Here is a 21,895-nt window from a genome sequence, read left to right on the forward strand (position 1 = left end):
GAAAATGGCCTTGTAGTGAGGAATAAGGCACAGCTAGTAGCTCAAGGCTACATACAAGTTGAAGAAATTGATTTCGATAAAACTTTTGCACCTGTTGCTAGACTTGAGATTCTTCGCATATTTCTTGCTCGTGCTAACCATCATAGTATCATCTTATATCAAATGGATGTGAAAAGTGCATTCCTCAATGGTAAGCTTGAGGAAGAAGTATATGTTGCTCAACCCCTAGGTTTTGAAGATCCAAAGCATCCTGACGTGGCCTCAAGCAGGCCCCTCGGACGTGGTATGATACTTTGAAGGAATTCCTCATGAAGAAAGGCTTCAAACCCGGTTCACCTGACCCAACTCTTTTCACCAAAAACTATGATGATGAATTATTCGTGTGCCAAATCTATGTTGATGATATTATCTCGCACCGCGGCCGTCCTGGCTTTGTGTCTCGTCGGGATCGTAGCCAGCGCCCGATGCACCACCCTCGAAGATGAGGTTTTGCATGTAGTCCTCGTCGACGGGGGACGGCATTTCCTCGAACAGGTTACGGGCGTCCGGGAGCCCGCCGGCCGGCGTCTGTCGCGCGCGTTTCCTCGTGCCGCCGGACGTTGAGCCACCGACCACCGGGTGGCGTTGAGGTCGATGGGCGCGGGCGCGGGCGTGGAAGGCGCGACCACGCTCACGTCGGGTGAGCACTCCCCGAAGAGGCGGGAGGCCTGCGGGTAGACGTGGAAGCCGAGGACCGGGCTGCAAGCCGACACGCGGGGTGAGTCGGGCATCACCATCCGAGGAAATGCCGACGAGCCGGTGCTGTCCGCGGTGAAGGTGGCTTGGAGGACGCTGTGCTGGCTAGGGTTTACCCCTAGCATGTAGAGCGCCTCCCTCGTTGCCGCGGCGACGCGGGCGTTGGTGAACTCCTGCTGCATGGCGGCGACGGCGGCGGCCTGCGCGGTGGCCTCATCCCTCGCGTCCGCGGCGTGCCTCCGGCCCTTCCTCTTGGCCGACTCCCTTGCCCACTGTTCGGGCGTCAGCGTCTTCTTCGGCTTGGTCGCGGCGGCGGTCTTGCGCGGGGCACGAGGCTTGCCTTTCCCGGAGGGGACGACGATGCCGGACGAGGCGAGAGAGGCGAGGCCGGCTGCGGCGTCGAGGTCGAGGTCGATGGCATCCTCCATGGCTGGTTTGGGGGCGGGGACGCGCGCGAGCGGGAGCGTTTTTGGGGAAAATGGAGGAAAATGGTGGTGGCTGCCACCGACCGGCGGGCCCGGGAAAAGGAGTAGGCGCGCGCGTGCGTCTCGTGTCCGCGCTGACGCAAATCCAGCTCAAAATTAGGCCTGAAATGGATCACCCGCAGACAAAAAACGGACGCGCATCCGTTTAAATCGACGCGTTGGACTGCCACCTTTATTTGCGACGATTCAAACGGACGCGGGCGAACGAAATGGATCATCCCGTTAAAGTTGCTCTAACCGCCGGATCGCCCCCATTCCCGGACGCAACCGGCGACCAAGACGACACCGGCGCGTGCCTACCTGCCCGCTTCCCGTAGCGACGGGCGGAAAGGAGAAGATCCGGTGTGGAGGCCGAGGTGGCTTGTAGGGGAGTGTCAGCTTGGAGCACACACAATCTTCAACACGTAGAGTACGGATCTGGTACTGAATTGATTGACGAACTAGGTTAGGTTAGCTGCGGCAGTGGAAAATTACTGACGCCGGAAACTAGGTTGGGTGAGGTGAAGCCGTGAAGGTACAATTGAATGATCGGTGGAGGAAGGCACATGGGCCGGCATGCCTCTGCCGCGGCTTAACTTGGAATCGTTGGATGCATGGAGAGCTGCAGATGCCAACCCATCGGTTTTAGTAGAGTTCCCTGTCAGTCTCAACCCATCGGTTCCATCGGTTTGTTCGGTCAGAGAAGAGAGTGTGCCGGACCAATTAAGCTTCTTTTACACACAAAATAAGATTTTGTTAACGTTTGTCATGTCAAGTCAAACCGTAAGCACGGAAGCACCAGCGTAGCCTAATTCAGCTGTCATTGCATGTTACCTAATCCGAGTATCTTTCAGCCCGACACGCACGCTTAAATTAAGCGCCTCCGCACTTGTGTGTGCCAGTGTCCAAGTGAACCATACACACACATAATTAGCCAATCAGTCGGCGTCTAAACTAATGATGCCGTGGTGATGATGCTAAATCAGTGGAGTATATACGTGCATGTGGTGGCACGCTACTCGAAGCCGCCGGTCGAGCGAAAGGTCAGGGAGGAAAGTTGGTTGACATGGTTTCGTGTGAGATCAGCACCTCCCAGACTGAGAGAGACGTCTTGGGAGCTTAGGCCAACTCCACTGCACGACTTCAAACAGATGTTCGTTTTGTTCAGATTATATCCATTTGGGTAAAGTAATAAAGTCGTGTCCGAACAGTTTTTGGGATGCGGTGGCCGTCCGCCTAATGTGTGGATGCATCCCGGCCACATCTTGTTCACACACATTTTTTTTGCAAGCCCATAACTTTTTTTTTCATTATTCATTTTTGGTACATGGGAATATATTTTCAAATTTTGACTAGAAAAGCAAGACAAAAAAACAAGAACCACAAGAATACATTTTAGAAGATATCCAACTTCCGTAACTGCTCCTATAAGTTGGATTAGTGCCTTCTCGATGCATTCATTGTTGATCCGCAGAGGAGCCTCGATCTTGCGTGCTTCTTTCTTCTTTGAGTCTAAAGAAGTAGAGGTTGCTTCTTCGCATCTAGTCTCATGTCTAGCCTCTATTCTAGCAACAAGTGCACTAGTCTCATCTCTAGCCTCTATACTAGTTAAAAGTACACGAACATGTACTAAATTGCGTCTTATCAATATATCGATGTACTATTCTTCCCAATACCAAAACTTGCATCCATGCTACACAATAAAATGTTAAGTTAGCACAACTAGTCAAATCCAAGAGCACAACCGAAGCTAAAAAGAGCATATACCCCATCGTTTAAGCACATGATGAACACCCATCCGGGATGTTTCGGCGTTGTAGACACGCGGCGCACGAACTTCTTTGGGCAGTGGTCGCTAATGAGTGGCAACGGTGCGCCGACGAGCTTTTGGGCCAGCACCGAGCCCGGCCGACAGCCATTCGTGTATTTGCCGACGGACCACCGGCGGTGTAGATCCGAGCGGCTAGAGGAGGAGCCACTACCTGCATGCGGCCTTGCGGCCTTACCAGGGCCTTCCGGCCCGGTGCCCGGCCATTCCATGGCGCGGAGCGGCCTCCCACAGCCGGGCTTGCTTAAGACCGACCGGATCCGCCCCAAATCCGGCCGTCGGGTGCGTAAATTAGGTGGCCGTGGTTGGGTAGCTCGGGGGCACCGAGGGAAAGGGGTTGGGCGAGCGTGCGTCCGAGCTGCACAGCTGCAATGGCAGCGACGGCGGCGGCGAGAGGAAGAGTGGACAAGAGTGGAGGGGGTGCGGCCGAAGGGAGGGAGGGGGCGGATAGAAAAAGGCATCCCTGTGCCACCGACGAGCGGGCCAGGGGAGGACACGCGCACACGGCCCGCCCGTCCGCGTGCTATCCGTTTCATCCCAAAAGCAGCGCAAATTTGGGCCGTGGATGGGTCGAAAGCGGACAGAAAACGGATAAAAGTCCGTTTAAGCCCGCGCGCTGGGCCGTCTGATTTATCCGTTTTACCTCAAACGGACGCACCCGGACATAATGGGTTGTGCGGTGGAGTTGGCCTCACACACGTCACTGAATTTGAGCTCAGTTATCCGAGGAAGAAAAGAGGAGAACGGATTCCAGTTACCCTTGCAGCATCTCTCGCTACACTACGCATGTCATGCACTGCACGGTCGACCCAAAAAGTCCATCAGCCATGCATGGGCTCGACTGTATTCTCGCTTGCAAGTCATCGCCATGGGACAGCGAGGGGTGGGGTTGACATACACACGTACGTACGGCACTGCGTTGGACCGCCAACTACTACCACTCGGTTTCGTCGCACTACAAGCAACACCACGCACGCTCTCACTACGGGCCCTGGAGAATCTGTTACTTACTTTTTTTTTTTGAGAGAAAGAATCTGTTACTTACTTGGGACATGGGAGCCCTGTAATCTCGCGAAGCAGAGGGGCCCCACGAGGTTTACGAGTGTGATCATTTCGGATGTGCGATCGCGAAAGCACAAGTGCCGTCCAATGATCGGCGAAAGCACATCATGAAACTGCATGGACCTCTCTGTTGGGGTCACACGCGCATGTGCTGATCACGAGTCAATGAACCAATGATGAGCGCAGAACGCGGATCTACTTTCTTACCAAGTGTCGCAAAGAGTCGGCACGTCCTGAACACAGGTACATGTGAACCCGCTTTTCAAAAATATACTTTAAACGCGTTTTGTAATTGTAAAAAAACAAAAACAAATTTGTGTGCATACATGTTCGCGAAAGTATGTCCGCGACACAATTTTTTTGTGAAAAAAGTCTCTTTATTTTGTCTCCGCAAAAAAAATAGATTTCAGTACTTCTAAATAGCGTTCCGTGATACAATGTTTTGTCTTTTTTGCACAGGCCATAAAAAAATTATTTTCTGTGAAACTTTCTGCACATACATAAAATATAGAGACATCCGCACGCACTTTTTTTCAGAATTTTTTAGCATTTTAAAATATGCTTTTCAAAATGGGTCCATATGTAACTGGGTTCATCCATGCATTTTCCGTGTCGCAACTTTGAACTAGTTATAGTTCAAAGTTCCGACACTTATTTTGGATTGGAGTGGGTAATATTTTAGCTCACGAGCATGTGCAGCTCATATCTGGCTCAAAAATAACTAGGTTTAGTTTAGTTGTGTTTGTACATTAATTGATGAACGAATAAGTGAGCGAGGCTCATCACGTAGCTAGCTAGGGCGTCTGGTGGTGCGACTACGAGCATTTCAGGTGCAAACAGTGCATTTGGCGGAACAGAATCAGTGAAACACAGCAATTGCCCGGTCAGTATACTTGGCCGGCGAGGATGGTTAAATGGAGGCAGCTTTAGAGCATCTATGGCCACAGATAGCTATGGGTTGCTAAACGTCGGCGGATGCCCGCAGAGGGTGACCGGTCATACTCCAAATTACACCTCCAACAATCGTAGTTGCTAAATTTTGAATAGCATTTCCATACAAAACCCTGCAACACCAAGATCTACGTCCTCTGTCCTCATAGTCCAAGATGTTGATGAATTTCGTGCCGGAGCCGCTGGCCTTGTGGTCATTGGCGTCCAGGCGCACATCCGGTTCCTTGTTGGAGTCCGTGTTGGCGAAGATCTTGTCAAGCTCCGCGGCCTCCTAGAAGATGAAGCGGCGGTTGGCCTCATCTCGCCTTCGATTGGATGGATTCGAGGATGGCTTGCTGCTGCTGCTCCTCCTGCTCCATGGTCGCTCTCTCCTCCGGCTCCTCATCCTCCTCTTCCTCTTTCATTTGCGGCGAATCCGGAGGCAGGCCGGCTGCGAACTGAGCGCCGTGCCTGGCCCAGATCTCCTCCAGTTGCTATAGCCGATGCTTCGGTGTTAGCATGGTGTAAGTGGTGATCTGGTGCCTTGGCATGCTAGCGGCGGACGGATTGGAAGTGGCGGTGGAGGAGGGGAGAAAGGTGAAGAAATGGGGCGAGCTAGGGTTGGGATGCGTCCTCTGGGTTAAATAGACGGACCTGGTTCCTTGGACGGCATGCCGAAGCCGCGCCACCTGGTAACATAAATGCGTCCTCACCGAAGTAATGGCCTTTTATGTTTGTAGGCTAACCCGGGTATCCATCACTATCCTCCCAAAGAAAAAAAATGCCAACACCGTTGAGGATTTCAGGCCAATTAGTATCATTCAGAGATTCATGAAAATCGTTTCAAAGAAGAGGAACAAACATTATCTCTAACAACACGCATCCACTTACTCACATTGAGACATATCAATCAGCATTTATCAAGGATCGCTCATGCATAGAAACTTTGTCGGTTTTGACAGAACCACTTATCTTTCGCCACAAACATAAGATCCATATGGTCCTACTCAAGGTAGACTAGAATGGAGGAGGGTCGCTCACGCATAGAAACCGCCGTCCCACCTCTGAACGCCGCCGGACTACGTCAACCTCGTCAGCGACGACGACGACAACGGCGGCCACTGATGATGGCGACGGCCACGACATCGACGAGCACGGCAGGAGCGCGCAGGCGGCGGTTTTTTTTTCTTTTTTCTGTTAATTATGTCTATTTTGGACCATGGAACTGGGCCGTTTTGTGGCCGTGATGGTTAAGTTATGTTTTACGGTTTATGTTTGCGTTTTTTCCATTTTTTCCGTATTTCATTTTAGTTTTTGTGTTTTTTTAAATCACATTCACCCTGAACATGATTTGGGGCGCGGCCGCGCGTTGGACGCACCGACAACCCAACGGCCCGAAGCGGACATGGGTGAACCCATTGCCGCCCCAAACGGACGATAAGAGCCCCTCCAATGGGGCGACCCATTTCGTCCGTCCGCGTTCGTTTGGGTCGGCGCGGACAAAAATGGCGGCCCAACGCGTCGACCCAAACTCAAATCGTGTCTGCCCGGCGTCCGCGCCGTCCCATTTTCGGCCCAAAATTGTGCCTGGAATGCATTGCTACCTCTTTTAGCACTGCCTTGGTTTTCCCTGAAGAGAAAGAGATGATGCAACAAAGTAGCGTAAGTATTTCCCTCAATTTTTGACAACCAAGATATCAATCCAGTAGGAGGCTACGCGCGAGTCCCTCGTTCCTGCACAAAACAAATAAATCCTCGCAACCAACGCAAATAGGGGTTGTCAATCCCTATAGAGCTACTTACGAGAGTGAGATCTGATAGATATGGTAAATATAATATTTTTATGATAAAGATGCAAAGTAAAATAAAGGCAAAGTAAATAGCAAAGTAAATAATTAAGTAGTAGGAGATTGATATGATAAAGATAGACACGGGGGCAATAGGTTTCACTAGTGGCTTCTCTCAAGAGCATAAGTATTCTACGATGGGTGAACAAATTACTGTTGAGCAATTGACAGAATTGAGCATAGTCATGAGAATATCTAGGTATGGTCATGTATATAGGCATCACGTCCGAGACAAATAGACCGACTCCTGCCTGTATCTACTACTATTACTCCATTCATCGACCGCTATCCAGCATGCATCTAGAGTATTAAGTTAAAAACTGAGTAACGCCTTAAGTAAGATGACATGATGTAGAGGGATAGACTCATGCAATATGAAGAAAACCCCATCTTGTTATCCTTGATGGCAACAATACAATACGTGCCTTGCTGCCCTTACTGTCACCGGGAAAGGACACCGCAAGATTGAACCCAAAGCTAAGCACTTCTCCCATTGCAAGAAAGATCAATCTAGTAGGCCAAACCAAACTGATAATTCGAAGAGACTTGCAAAGATAACCAATCATACATAAAAGAATTTAGAGAAGATTCAAATATTACTCATAGATAGACTTGATCATAAACCCACAGTTCATCGGTCTCAACAAACACACCGCAAAAAGAAGATTATATCGAATAGATCTCCAAAAGAGAGGGGGAGAACATTGTATTGAGATCTAAAAAGAGAGAAGAAGCCATCTAGCTACTAACTATGGACCCGTAGGTCTGAGGTAAACTACTCACACTTCATCGGAAGGGCTATGGTGTTGATGTAGAAGCCCTCCGTGATCGATGCCCCCTCCGGCGGAGCTCCGGAACAGGCCCCAAGATGGGATCTTGTGGATACAGAAAGTTATGGCGGTGAAATTAGGGTTTTGGCTCCGTATCTGATCGTTTGGGGGTACGTGGGTATATATAGGAGGAAGAAGTACGTCGGTGGAGCAACAGGGGGCCCACGAGGGTGGAGGGCGCGCTTGGGGGGGGGGGGGTAGGCGCGCCCCCTATCTCGTGGCCTCCTGTTACGTGTCTTGACGTAGGGTCCAAGTCTCCTGAGTTGTATTTGATGCGAAAATCACGTTCCCGAAGGTTTCATTCCGTTTGGACTCCGTTTGATATTCCTTTTCTTTGAAACCGTAAAACAGGCAAAAAAACAGCAATTCTGGGCTAGGACTCCGGTTAATAGGTTAGTCCCAAAAATAATATAAAAGTGGATAATAAAGTCCAATAATGTCCAAAATAGTAGATAATGTAGCATGGAGCAATCAAAAATTATAGATACGTTGGAGACGTATCAAGCATCCCCAAGCTTAATTCCTGCTCGTCCTCGAGTAGGTAAATGATAAAAACAGAATTTTCGATGCGAAGTGCTACTTGGCATAATTTTAATGTAATTCTTCTTAATTGTGGTATGAATATTCAGATCCGAAAGATTCAAGACAAAAGTTCATATTGACATAAAAATGATAATACTTCAAGCATACTAACTAAGCAATTATGTCTTCTCAAAATAACATGGCCAAAGAAAGTTCATCCCTATAAAATCATATGGTTTAGTCATGTTTCATTTTCGTCACACAAGAATGCTATCATCATGCACAACCCCGATGACAAGCCAAGCAATTGTTTCATACTTTAGCAATCTCAAACCTATAAACTTTCACGCAATATATGAGCGCGAGCCATGGACATAGCACTATAGGTGGAATAGAATATAATGAGGGGGGTTATGTGGAGAAGACAAAAAGGAGGAAGTCTCACATCAACCAGGCTAATCAATGGGCTATGGAGATGCCCACTGATTGATGTTAATGCAAGGAGTAGGGATTGCCATGCAACGGATGCACTAGAGCTATAAATGTATGAAAGCTCAACAAAAGAAACTAGTGGGTGTGCATCCAACTTGCTTGTTCACGAAGACCTAGGGCACTTGAGGAGGCCCATTGTTGGAATATACAAGCCAAGTTCTATAATGAAAAATTCCCACTAGTATATGAAAGTGATAACATGAGAGACTCTCTACTATGAAGATCATGGTGCTACTTTGAAGTACAAATGTGGCAAAGGATAGTAACATTGTCCCTTCTCTCTTTTTTTTGGGTCTTTTCTTTTTTTATGGCCTTTTCTCTTCTTTTTTGTATTCCTCACTTGGGACAATGCTCTAGAAAATGATGATGATCACACTTATATTTATTTACAATTCAATGATTACAACTCGATACTAGAACAAAGATGACTCTATATGAATGCCTCCAGCGGTGTACCGGGATATGCAATGGACCAAGAGTGACTGTATGAAAGAATTATGAATGGTGGCTTTGCCACAAATACTATGTCAACTACATGACCATGCTAAGCAATATGACAATGATGAATGTGTCATGATGAACGGAATGATGGAAAGTTGCATGGCAATATATCTCAGAATGGCTATGGAAATGCCATAATAGGTAGGTATGGTGGCTGTTTTGAGGAAGATATAAGGAGGTTTATGTGTGAAAGAGTGTACCATATCACGGGGTTTGGATGCACCGGCGAAGTTTGCGCCAACTCTCAATGTGAGAAAGGGCAATGCACGGTATCTAAGAGGCTAGCAAGGATGGAAGGGTGAGAGTGCGTATAATCCATGGACTCAATATTAGTCATAAAGAACTCACATACTTATTGCAAAAATCTACAAGTCATCAAAAACCTCGGTACTACGCGCATGCTCCTAGGGGGATAGATTGGTAGGAAAAGACCATCGCTCGTCCCCGACCGCTACTCATAAGGAAGACAATCAAATAACACCTCATGTTTCAAATGCATAACGTTTGCCATACGTGCATGCTACGGGACTTGCAAACCTCAACACAAGTATTTCTCAATTTCATGACTACTCAACTAGCATGACTTTGATATTATTATCTCCATGTCTCAAAACAATCATCAAGCATCAAACTTCTCTTAGTATTCAACACACTCATAAGAAAGTTTTATTATTAATCTTGCATACCAAGCATATTAGAATTTTAAGCAAATTACCATGCTATTAAGACTCTCAAAATAATCTAAGTGAAGAATGAGAGATCAATAGTTTCTATAAAACAAATCCACCACCGTGCTCTAAAAGATATAAGTGAAGCACAAGAGCAAAATTATATAACTCAAAAGATATAAACGAAGCACATAGAGTATTCTAACAAATTCCAAATCATGTATGGCTCTCTCAAAAGGTGTGTACAGCAAGGATGATTGTGGTAAACTAATAAGAAAAGACTCAAATAATACAAGATGCTCCAAGCAAAACACATATCATGTGGAGAATAAAAATATAGCTCCAAGTAAAGTTACCGATAGAAGTAGACGAAAGACGGGATGCCTTCCGGGGCATCCCCAAGCTTTGGCTTTTAGGTATCCTTAGATTGTCTTGGCGTGCCATGGGCATCCCCAAGCTTAGGCTCTTGCCACTCCTTGTTCCATAATCCATCAAATCTTTACCCAAAACTTGAAAACTTCACAACACAAAACTTAAAGTAGAAAATCTCGTGAGCTCCGTTAGCGAAAGAAAACAAAAGACCACTTTAAGGTACTGTAATGAACTCATTCTTTATTTATATGGGTGTTATATCTACTGTATTCCAACTTCTATATTGTTTATAAACTATTTTACTAGCCATAGATTCATCAAAATAAGCAAACAACACACGAAAAACAGAATTTGTCAAAAACAGAACAGTCTGTAGTAATCTGTAGCTAGCGCAAGATCTGAAACCCCAAAAATTCTAAAGTAAATTGCTGGACGTAAGGAATTTATCTATTAATCATCTGTAAAAATAATTAACTAAATAGCACTTTCCAAATAAAAATGACAGCAGTTATCATGAGCGCTAAAGTTTCTGTTTTTTACAGCAAGTTCAACAAGACTTTCACCAAGTCTTCCCAACGGTTCTACTTGGCACAAACACTAATTAAACACAAAAAATACAACCAAAACAGAGGCTAGATAATTTATTTATTACTAAACAGGAGCAAAAAGCAAGGATTAAAAATAAAATTGGGTTGCCTCCCAACAAGCGCTATCGTTTAACGCCCCTAGCTAGGCATAACAAGCAATAATAGATCTAGGTATTGCCATCTTTGGTAGGCAATCCATAAGTGGCTCTCATAATAGTTTCATAAGGTAATTTAATTTTCTTCCTAGGAAAGTGTTCCATGCCTTTCCTTAATGGAAATTGGAATCTAATATGTCCTTCCTTCATATCAATAATTGCACCAATCGTTCTAAGGAAAGGTCTACCAAAAATAATAGGACATGAAGGATTGCAATCTATGTCAAGAACAATAAAATCTACAGGCACATAATTCCTATTTGCAACAATAAGAACATCATTAATTCTTCCCATAGGTTTCTTAATAGTGGAATCTGCAAGGTGCAAGTTTAGAGAGCAATCATCAAAATCACGGAAACGTTACAAATCACACAAGGTCTTCGGAATCATGGAAACACTAGCACCAAAATCACATAAAGCATAGCATTCATGATCTTTAATTTTAATTTTAATAGTTGGTTCCCACTCATCATAAAGTTTTCTAGGGATAGAAACTTTCAATTCAAGTTTTTCTTCATAAGATTGCATCAAGGCATCAACGATATGTTTAGTAAACGCTTTATTTTGACTATAAGCGTGAGGAGAATTTAGCACGGATTGCAACAAGGAAATACAATCAATCATAGAGCAATTTTCATAGTTAAATTCCTTGAAATCCATAATAGTGGGTTTAGCAACATCTAGGGTTTTAATTTCTTCAATCCCACTTTTATCAAATTTAGCATCAAGATCAAAAGATTCCGAATTCTTGGAACGCCTTCTTGGTAAAGGTGGATCATATTCAGTCCCATTATTATCAAGATTCATATTGAAAAACAAAGATTTTATAGGGGACACATCAATAACTTTTGATCTTCATCATTATTTTCATAGGAACTAGAAGAACACGCTTTTATAAAGGCATCTTTCTTAGCACGCATCCTAGCGGTTCTTTCCTTGCACTCATCAATGGAAATTTCTCATGAATTTGAGAGACTCATTGATATCATGCTTAGGTGGAATAGATCTAAATTTCAAAGAATCAACATCAAGAGCAATTCTATCAACGTTCCTAGCCAAATCATCAATCTTAAGCAGTTTTTCTTCAATCATAGCATTAAAATTCTTTTGTGAAGTAATAAATTCTTTAATATTAGAATCAAAATCAGATGGCATCTTATTATAATTTCCATAAGAATTGTTGTAGGAATTACCATAATTATTAGAGGGATTACTAGGATAAGGCCTAGGATTGAAATTTCCTTTATGCGCGTTGTTACCAAAATTGTTCCTACCAACAAAGTTCACATCCATAGATTCATTATTATTCTCAATCAAAGTAGACAAGGGCATATCATTAGGATCAGAAGAAACACTCTCATTAGCAAATAATTTCATAAGTTCATCCATCTTTCCACTCAAAACATTAATTTCTTCTATCACATGCACCTTTTTATTAGTAGATCTTTCAGTATGCCATTGAGAATAATTAACCATAATATTATCTAGGAGTTTAGTAGCTTCTCCTAAAGTGATTTCCATAAAAGTGCCTCCCGCGGCCGAATCTAAAAAATTTCTAGAAGCAAAATTCAATCCGGCATAATTTTTTTTGTATAATCATCCATAAATTTAAACCATGAGTATGGAAATTACGTATCATTAATTTCATTCTCTCCCAAGCTTGTGCAACATGTTCATGATCAAGTTGCTTAAAATTCATAATATCGTTTCTAAGAGAGATGATCTTAGCAGGAGGAAAATACTTAGAGATAAAAGAATCTTTGCACTTGTTCCATGAATCAATACTATTTTTAGGCAAAGACGAAACCAGGCTTTAGCACGATCTCTAAGCGAAAAAGGAAATAGCTTCGATTTAATAATATCATTATCCACATCTTTCTTCTTTTGCATGTCACACAAATCAGCAAAGCTATTTAGATGAGTAGCGGCATCTTCACTAGGAAGGCCGAAGAACGGATCTTTCATGATAAGATTCAGCAAAGCAGCATTAATTTCACAAGATTCAGCATCGGGAAGAGGAGCAATCGGAGTGCTAATAAAATCATTGTTGTTGGTATTGGTGAAGTCACACAATTTAGTATTATCTTGAGCCATCGTGACAATCAAGCAAACTAGCACACAAGGAAACAAAAAGCAAGCAGACGAAAAGAGGCAAATAGAGAGGGAGGATAGAGAGAGAGAGAGAGCAAATAAAATGGCAAGGGTGAAGTGGGGGGAGAGGAAAACGAGAGGCAAATGGCAAATAATGTACTGCGGGAGATAAGGTATGTGATGGGTACTTGGTATGTTGACTTTTGCGTCGACCTCCCTGGCAACGGCGCCAGAAATCCTTCTTGCTACCTCTTTTAGCACTGCGTTGGTTTTCCCCGAAGAGGAAGGGATGATGCAGCAAAGTAGCGTAAGTATTTCCCTCGGTTTTTGAGAACCAAGGTATCAATCCAGTAGGAGGCTACGCGCGAATCCCTTGTACCTGCACAAAACAAATAAATCCTCGCAACCAACGCAAATAGGGGTTGTCAATCCCTATAGGGCTACTTACGAGAGTGAGATCTGATAGATATGATAAAGATAATATTTTTGGTATTTTTATGATAAAGATGCAAAGTAAAATAAAGTCAAAGTAAATAGCAAAGTAAATAACTAAGTAGTAGGAGATTGATATGATAAAGATAGACCCGACAGCAATAGGTTTCACTAGTGGCTTCTCTCGAGAGCATAAGTATTCTACGGTGGGTGAACAAATTACTATTGAGCAATTGACAGAATTGAGCATAGTTATGAGAATATCTAGGTATGATCATGTATATAGGCATCACGTCCGAGACAAGTAGACCGACTCCTGCCTGCATCTACTATTATTACTCCACTCATCGACCGCTATCCAGCATGCATCTAGAGTATTAAGTTAAAAACAGAGTAACACCTTAAGCAAGATGACATGATGTAGAGGGATAGACTCATGCAATATGAAGAAAACCCCATCTTGTTATCCTTGATGGCAACAATACAATACGTGCCTTGCTGCCCTTATTGTCACCGGGAAAGGACACCGCAAGATTGAACCCAAAGCTAAGCACTTCTCCCATTGCAAGAAAGATCAATCTAGTAGGCCAAACCAAACTGATAATTCGAAGAGACTTGCAAAGATAACCAATCATACATAAAAGAATTTAGAGAAGATTCAAATATTACTCATAGATAGACTTGATCATAAACCCACAATTCATTGGTCACAACAAACACACCGCAAAAAGAAGATTACATCGAATAGATCTCCACAAGAGAGGGGGAGAACATTGTATTGAGATCTAAAAAGAGAGAAGAAGCCATCTAGCTACTAACTATGGACCCGTAGGTATGAGGTAAACTACTCACACTTCATCGGAAGGGCTATGGTGTTGATGTAGAAGTCCTCCGTGATCGATGCCCCCTCCCGCGGAGTTCCGAAACAGGCCCCAAGATGGGATCTGTGGATACAGAAAGTTACGGCGGTAGAATTAGGGTTTTGGCTCCGTATCTGATCGTTTGGGGGTACGTGGGTATATATACGAGGAAGAAGTACGTCGGTGGAGCAACAGGGGGCCCACGAGGGTGGAGGGCGCGCCTGGGGGGTAGGCGCGGCCCCCTACCTCGTGGCCTCCTGTTACGTGTCTTGACGTAGGGTCCAAGTCTCCTGAGTTGTATTTGATGAGAAAATCACGGTCCTGAAGGTTTCATTCCGTTTGGACTCCGTTTGATATTCCTTTTTTCGAAACCCTAAAACAGGCAAAAAACAGCAATTCTGGGCTGGGCCTCCGGTTAATAGGTTAGCCCCAAAAATAATATAAAAATGGATAATAAAGCCCAATAATGTCCAAAACAGTAGATAATATAGCATGGAGCAATCAAAAATTATAGATACATTGGAGACGTATGATGCGTCGGCGCGGACGCGTAGCGGACGCACCGCGCGTCTCCTCGCCGTCCGCCGCGTCCCCACCTGGCGGCCGTCCAACTACGACGGTCAACATAATTTATGACGACCACCCATCTTGGGCCCACGCGTCAGCGACGGCGATCGTCCTTTTTTAAGTCGGGCGTGCGGCGGGGCCGTCCTCATCCACTGCCAATCGCCCCCCGTCCCCATCTGGCCACCCTTGCCCCACGGCGGCGACAACCCTAGCCACCGCCAGCATGGACTTCTTCTCCGGCATTGGCAGCAGCCGAAAGGGCAAGGCCCCCGCCCGCCATTCCCACTCCCTTCACTCGCTCCCCTGCAGAGGTTGCGCATCAATGTGCCGTTGCACCAGGCCGAGTGGCACTGGCACCACCGCATGCCTCTGCCGTACCCCGACTTGACGCTGTCGCATGACTCGCATTTGGATCCGGAGAGGATCCCAGTGCCGGCGCCGCCGCGGACGGCGAGGGCCCATGTGGAGGAGGTGTTGCGCCGGCGGGCGTTGCTAACGCCGGAGCAGCGCGCCGTACCGCACTACGCCATCGACTCGCCCAACTGGGCTCAATGGCTCGCCTTCGAGCACGAGGAGGCGAGGCGACACGGCGTCCGCGGCGTGGACCGCCGCCTGCCGCCGCCCGCGCTCGTCGTCCGCGACGAGGACCAGGAGGCCGAGGCCACCTACCAGGCGGCCATTAAGGAGAGCGAGGCGGAGGAGCGGTGGAGGGAGGCGGATGAGGCGGCTTTCGAGGCTGCCATGGCCCTCTCCGCGGCGGGCAACTGCGTCGTGCCGCCGGTGACCCCGTCGTCCCCGCCCAAAGCCGAGCCGGAGGAGCCGGTCTACCTCGAGCGCTACTCCTGGACTGGAGTAGAGCGCAAGTGGGTGAGCGCTCCACCGGTCTGGCTCGGAGCGACGGAGAAGCAGGAGGCGGCCTACCTCGACCACTAGCGCCGCGTTCGGCTGGCCAAGGAGAGCCGGGAGAGCGAGCGCCTGGAGATGCTCGAGCACAAGGCCGAAGAGGAGGCGCGCCAGGCCCAGGCAGCGGCGGCGCAGCCCGACATCGCCGCCCTCTGGAACATGGCGTTCCCCTGGGCCGGCCCTGCGCCGACGCTGATCGACCTCACCGGCCCCAACGCAGACGCTGCCGCCGACAAGGACGCCTAGAGCAGCGCATCGTCCAATTTTTAGTTTTTTATGTTAATTAATGTAATGTGGACTTTCGCCGGCCTTCGTGGCCGGCTTTTATGTTTAATTAAATGCATTTATTTATTTTTAAAATGCTTGCAAAACTTCTTTTTAGCGCGCCGACGAAATGGGTCGGGCCAGCGTTGGGCGCTCGCATCGATCCAAAAAAGCGGACGTTTGTGTCCGCCGGGCTGACCCAAACGAAAAAAAAGGGACAAAAGAGCTCTTCGTTTGGGTCGGCCCGTTGAAGTTGCTCTAACAGGTCAAATCGGACGTCTGTTTGGAGTCGTGCGCTGGAGTTGGCCTTGGCCTAACTGTACCACAACAACAAGGACCATACATACATGCATGAACCAACGGTTTTCTTCCTGATGTTGATGAGAGAACGAATTTGACCGGAGTGAAACTGTGTGCCGTCCAACACTGAACCAAGATGGTACTACTATCTGCCACCTGTGTCTCCGCTCAATGTTCAGACAACGGAACTATCGAAGGCAAGGTACATGAAATTGTACTGTTCATAGATAGCAACCGGCCGGGGCCGTCGGTATCGTGGGACGGAGCCAGCAGTGGAGTCAAAGCGGTATCTAAATGGGACGCTGATAGTACTACAGCCTAGCCTGACGGCGGCAGCGAGCACAGCCGGGTCGGGTCGAGGTTGCCAGCAATTCAAGACAGGGACGACTGAGGGAGCCCGTCTTTTCACGAGTGTCCGCGCGGCAGGCTCATCAATCACCGCCCGGCATCCGTCCGTTCACGCACACGGCTAATTTGGTTGCAGCGGATTCCTCCGGGATCCCTGCCTAAAACCAGGGCATGGAACCCACGGGTCCACTTAGGCCCGGGCAAGATCATCTGTGCATTTGGACGTCCTCCAGACAGGGTAAACTGTCCTCATCCACGCCACTTCCACGGAAAGATAATCCACGCGTCGCCGCATCGGGAAGGAGATCCCTGGCTCTCTCGCGATCGTCCGCCTCCGCCTCTGCTTTTCCTTCCTCTATCGAGCGACCACCTCCACCTTCTCCTGGAGCACACCCACCTGCTGTAGTATCGATCCCTAGCTCTCCCCCTCCCGCTTTCCTTGCTGCCAAACTACCACGACTGGTCTCCCCCAAGGAGAGAAGGGGATCCCCACGTGCTGGTTAAAATTCCCTTTGAGGATTTGCTGCCCTGGGTGATTCTCGCTTGACTACCAAATGAGCCCGAAGCGATTTGATTCTCCTCTCTTGCTTGCAGACGCACTGTCTCAGCTCGCAACGCAACGGTGTCAGGCTCGGCGGGGAAGCTCCGGCTACGGCGTTGGCGTGCACTACTGCAGTGCGCGCGGCTGATCAGTTTGGCATGTGATCCTGACCGCCCGATCGCTTCCGTGCCCGGACGCAACCGGCGACCAGGACGATCGACACCGGCGCGCGCGTGCTTCTCGTACCGACCGACGGAAAGGAGAAGATCCGGTTCCTTGTAGGGAGTGTCAGCTTGGAGCACACACAACTCTCGACACATATGGTGGGTGAGGTGAAGGTACAATTGAATGAACGATGGAGGCAGGCACATGGCTGCTCCAGCTTAACTTGGAATCTTTGGATGCGTGGAGAAATGGAGATGGCAACCCATTGGTTTCAGTAGGGTTCCTCGCGAGTCTCACTCGTATAGTTAACCGGAGTGTCTATCATGGTTTGCTTGGTCAGAGGAGATGGTGTGCCGGACCAATTAAGTTTCTCTTGCACACAGAAGCTTTTCTCAAAGTTTGTCAACTTGCCATCGCCGTAAGCACGCAAGCACTGAGTTAGGCTAATTCAGCTGTCATGCACTATCTTTCCGCCAGACACGCAGATTGAAATTAAGCGCCTCCGCACTTGTGTGTGCCAGCGTCCAAGTGAACCACCACATAGACATAGATAATCAGCCAGTCAACCGGTGTCTATAAGCTAATGATGCCGTGGTGATGATGCTAAACTAGTCCAGTATACGTGCATGCGGTGGCACGCTACTCGAGGCCGCCGATCGACCGAGAGAGATCTTGTGAGATCACCGGCGCGGTCACCTCCCAACTAGTATAGCAGAGAGAGGTCTTGGGAGCTCACGCACGCCACTCCCCATCTGAGTTCAGTTCACCCAGCTCTCTACAACAGAGTGGGGTGGGACGTTGGGTGCTACCGTAGCTGTATGGCAGCAGCTGCTGTTGCTTGCTTCCTTTTCCAAGACCGAATCCATCCATCAAGGTGTCAACCGTGCATGCACGACACACACGACTCGGTTCCTTCCTTTCTCACTCCCTCCCCTTCCCTAGCTGGTCACCCCAAAAGGCCCATCAGTCAGTCATGGGCTCGCTTCCTTCGCCTCTTTTCTCGCTTGCAAGTCACCACCATGACTCGCTCACGGGAAAAGGAATGGTTTCCTAGGACAGCGAGGGGTTGACGGACTCATCGGACACAGGTGTACGTACTACGGCGCTGCGTCCGGCCGCTCCTTTTGCACCAACTGCCTCCACTCTACTCCTAGCTGCTAGCTACCGGTTTCATCGCACAACAAGCAACCTACCCAGGCACAGACGCCACCTCTTCCTCTCCTGTTCTCTTGAATTCAATTCTGTTATTTTACAAGCCTTTCTGTACAAGTCAGTCTGATTTTAAGAACTGAAATCTTTCGAGTTTTTTGCTTGCCATTTGAAGAAAGAAAGTCTCATCTTCGTTGTTGTACCAGCTAAGTCCAAACACAGACAACCAAGTTGCTGGAGGATTACATACTTAAAGAAGTCTTAGTCATGTCATATACTCCTTCTGTCCTAAAATAAATGTCTCAACCTTAATACAACTTTGTACTAGAGTTAGTATAAATTTGAGACACTTCTTTTGAGACGGAGGAAGTAACATATAAGAAAGAGAAAACAAATCTTTTACACAGATATCAATGTAAGATCTTACGAGTATAGTGTCGACTAAGATTTAGCAAAACTGTTTTTTTCTTCATGATACCCATAGCTCTTTGCAATCTTACGAAGGGGAGAGACCCTACGAGGTTAATCCGTGATCATTTCGGATGTGAAATAGCAAACGCACGGCTACCACCCAATGATCTGCCAACCATATCATGATGAAACTGCACATATGCATGGACCGCTCCGTTGGGGTCAAGCGCACATGCATGCGCTAATCACCGCAGACAAGTTAGCTAAAGTAGGTTTAGGCGATGATCTTTGTAAGATTTGGTTTTCTGTACCATCAGATTGCATTCTGGCGACTATTTTGGACAAAATTCCTAGTTACATTTAAGTAATAAAGCGGCGGCATTGATCCTAAAAAAACTAATGATGATGGCAGAAAGCCTGTTCACTCAAAATAAACCAAGTTTGGTTTAATATTGTGCATTACTTATTAAGTAAAGAAATTTACTAGCGAACGAGGCTCACCACGTAGGGACCTAGGGTGGCTCGTGCTGTGAGTGTGACTACGAGCATTCCAGGTGCACACATTGGCATCAATAATCCTACATCTATGTAAAATCGCTACAAAAACTTACATAACCTGCTTGTCTAATTTTCTCTTCCCCTGATTTTCAGGGGTTGAGTGAGGGAGTCCTGGATTAGGGGGTGTTCGGATAGCCGGACTATACCTTCAGCCGGACTCCTGGACTATGAAATACAAGATTGAAGACTTCGTCCCGTGTTCGGAAGGGACTTTCCTTCGCGTGGAAGGCAAGCTTGGCGATACGGATATACAAATCTCCTACCATTGTAACCGACTCTATGTAACCCTAACCCTATCCGGTGTCTATATAAACCGGAGGGTTTTAGTCCCTAGGACAACATACACATCAACAATCATACCATAGGCTAGCTTCTGGGGTTTAGCCTCTCTGATCTCGTGGTAGATCTACTCTTGTACTACCCATATCATCAATATTAATCAAGCAGGACGTAGGGTTTTACCTCCATCGAGAGGGTCCGAACCTGGGTAAAACTTCGTGTCCCTTGCCTCCTGTTACCATCCGGCCTAGACGCATAGTTCGGGACCCCCTACCCGAGATCCGCCGGTTTTGACACCGACATTGGTGCTTTCCTTGAGAGTTCCTCTGTGTCGTCGCCGTCAGGCTCGATGGCTCCTACGATCTTCAACAGCGATGCAGTCCAGGGTGAGACATTCCTCTCCGGACAGACCTTCGTCTTCGGTGGCTTCGCACTGCGGGCCAATTCACTTGGCCATCTGGAGCAGATCGAAGGCTACGCCCCTGGCCGTCAGGTCAGATTCAGAAGTTTAGACTACACGGCTAACATCCGCGGGGACTTGATCTTCGACGGATTCGAGCCACTGCCGAGCGCGCCGCACTGTCCCGACGAGCATGATCTAGCTCTGCCGCCGAACAGCGCCCTGGAGGCCGCACCCGCATCGGCTTCGATCCTTAATTTGGAGCCAACTGCGCCGATCGAGGATGGGCGGTTGGACGCCGCCTCGGGGGCTGTGTAACGCCCCGAGACCGATGTGCCAGGTGTCCTCCAGTTATTCGTTGTTGTTACGTTGTTATTGCTTGCGTGTCATGCATTGCATATCATGTCATGATGTGCATTTCATTTGCATACATGTTCGTCTCATGCATCCGAGCATTTTCCCCGTTGTCCGTTTTGCAATCCGGCGCTCCTATGTCATCCGGTGTCCCTTTCTACCTCTTTTCATGTGCGGGTGTCAAACGTTTTCGGATTGGACCAAGACTTGTCATGCGGCCTTGGTTTACTACCGGTAGACCGCCTGTCAAGTTTCGTACCATTTGGACTTCGTTTCATACTCCAACGGTTAACCGAGGGACCGAAAAGGCCTCGTGTGTGTTGCAGCCCAACACCCTTCCAATTTGGCCCAAAATCCACCTAAACCCTCTCCATCATCTAGAGCGTTCGATCACGATTGCGTGGCCGAAAACCGCACCTCATTTAGACTCTCCTAGCTCCCTCTACCTATAAATATGTGCTCCCCTCCGAAATTCTCGCGCAGAAGAAACCCTAGATCCACTTCCTTCGCGCCGCCGGACACTTCTCCCACCGGCCGGACATGTCCAGCCGCCGCCGCCACCTCGCTCCACCCTATCCGATGTCGCCACATCACCTCGCCGCCGCCGCTACCCAATCCCGCTTCGCCACCTGTCTCCGCCACCTTCTCTCTCCTCGCCTGCGCCGCCGCGGCCCTGCGGGCCCAAGGCCGGCCCGCCCGGCCCGAGCGCAACCGCGCGCCTGCCCGCGGCCTCCCGAGGCACACGCCGCCCGCCGGGGCGCGCCGCCCGGCCGCCTCATCGCCGCTCCGCCGCGGAGCAACAGCTCCGTCCACCGCCACCGCGGCGGCGCTCGTCGGACCACCGCCTCGCCGTCACAAGCCCCGGCGCCGGCGACCTCCACCGCGCCCGCCGCCGTAGTCCGGCCTCAACTCCGGCCGCCGTCCACCGCATCGGCCTCCCCGCGCCTCCCCGTGCCACTCCTGCCTCAACTCCGGCGAAGGCCCGGCCCCGCCTCGATCTGCGTGCACGCGGATCAAAACCCCAGATCTGTTTCTCGGAGGTCTATATTTCACTAAGTCCTCGAGATTTCCAGTTTCTAATGCCCATGTTCATCGTATCATAATTCATCATCCGTAACTCCGATTTGAGCATGTAGCGTATCAAAATGTTCATCTCAGAGAGTACATCATTTCATCTCATTGCATCATTTTCATTTGAGCTCATCTTGATGCCGGAAATGCTGTTGGAAGAGAGCTATTTGAGCTAATTGTCAGATCTGCTGCATCAAATAGCTATTTGT

Source organism: Triticum aestivum, chromosome 3A (assembly GCF_018294505.1).
Source record: "Triticum aestivum cultivar Chinese Spring chromosome 3A, IWGSC CS RefSeq v2.1, whole genome shotgun sequence".
NCBI classification, from domain to species: domain Eukaryota; kingdom Viridiplantae; phylum Streptophyta; class Magnoliopsida; order Poales; family Poaceae; genus Triticum; species Triticum aestivum.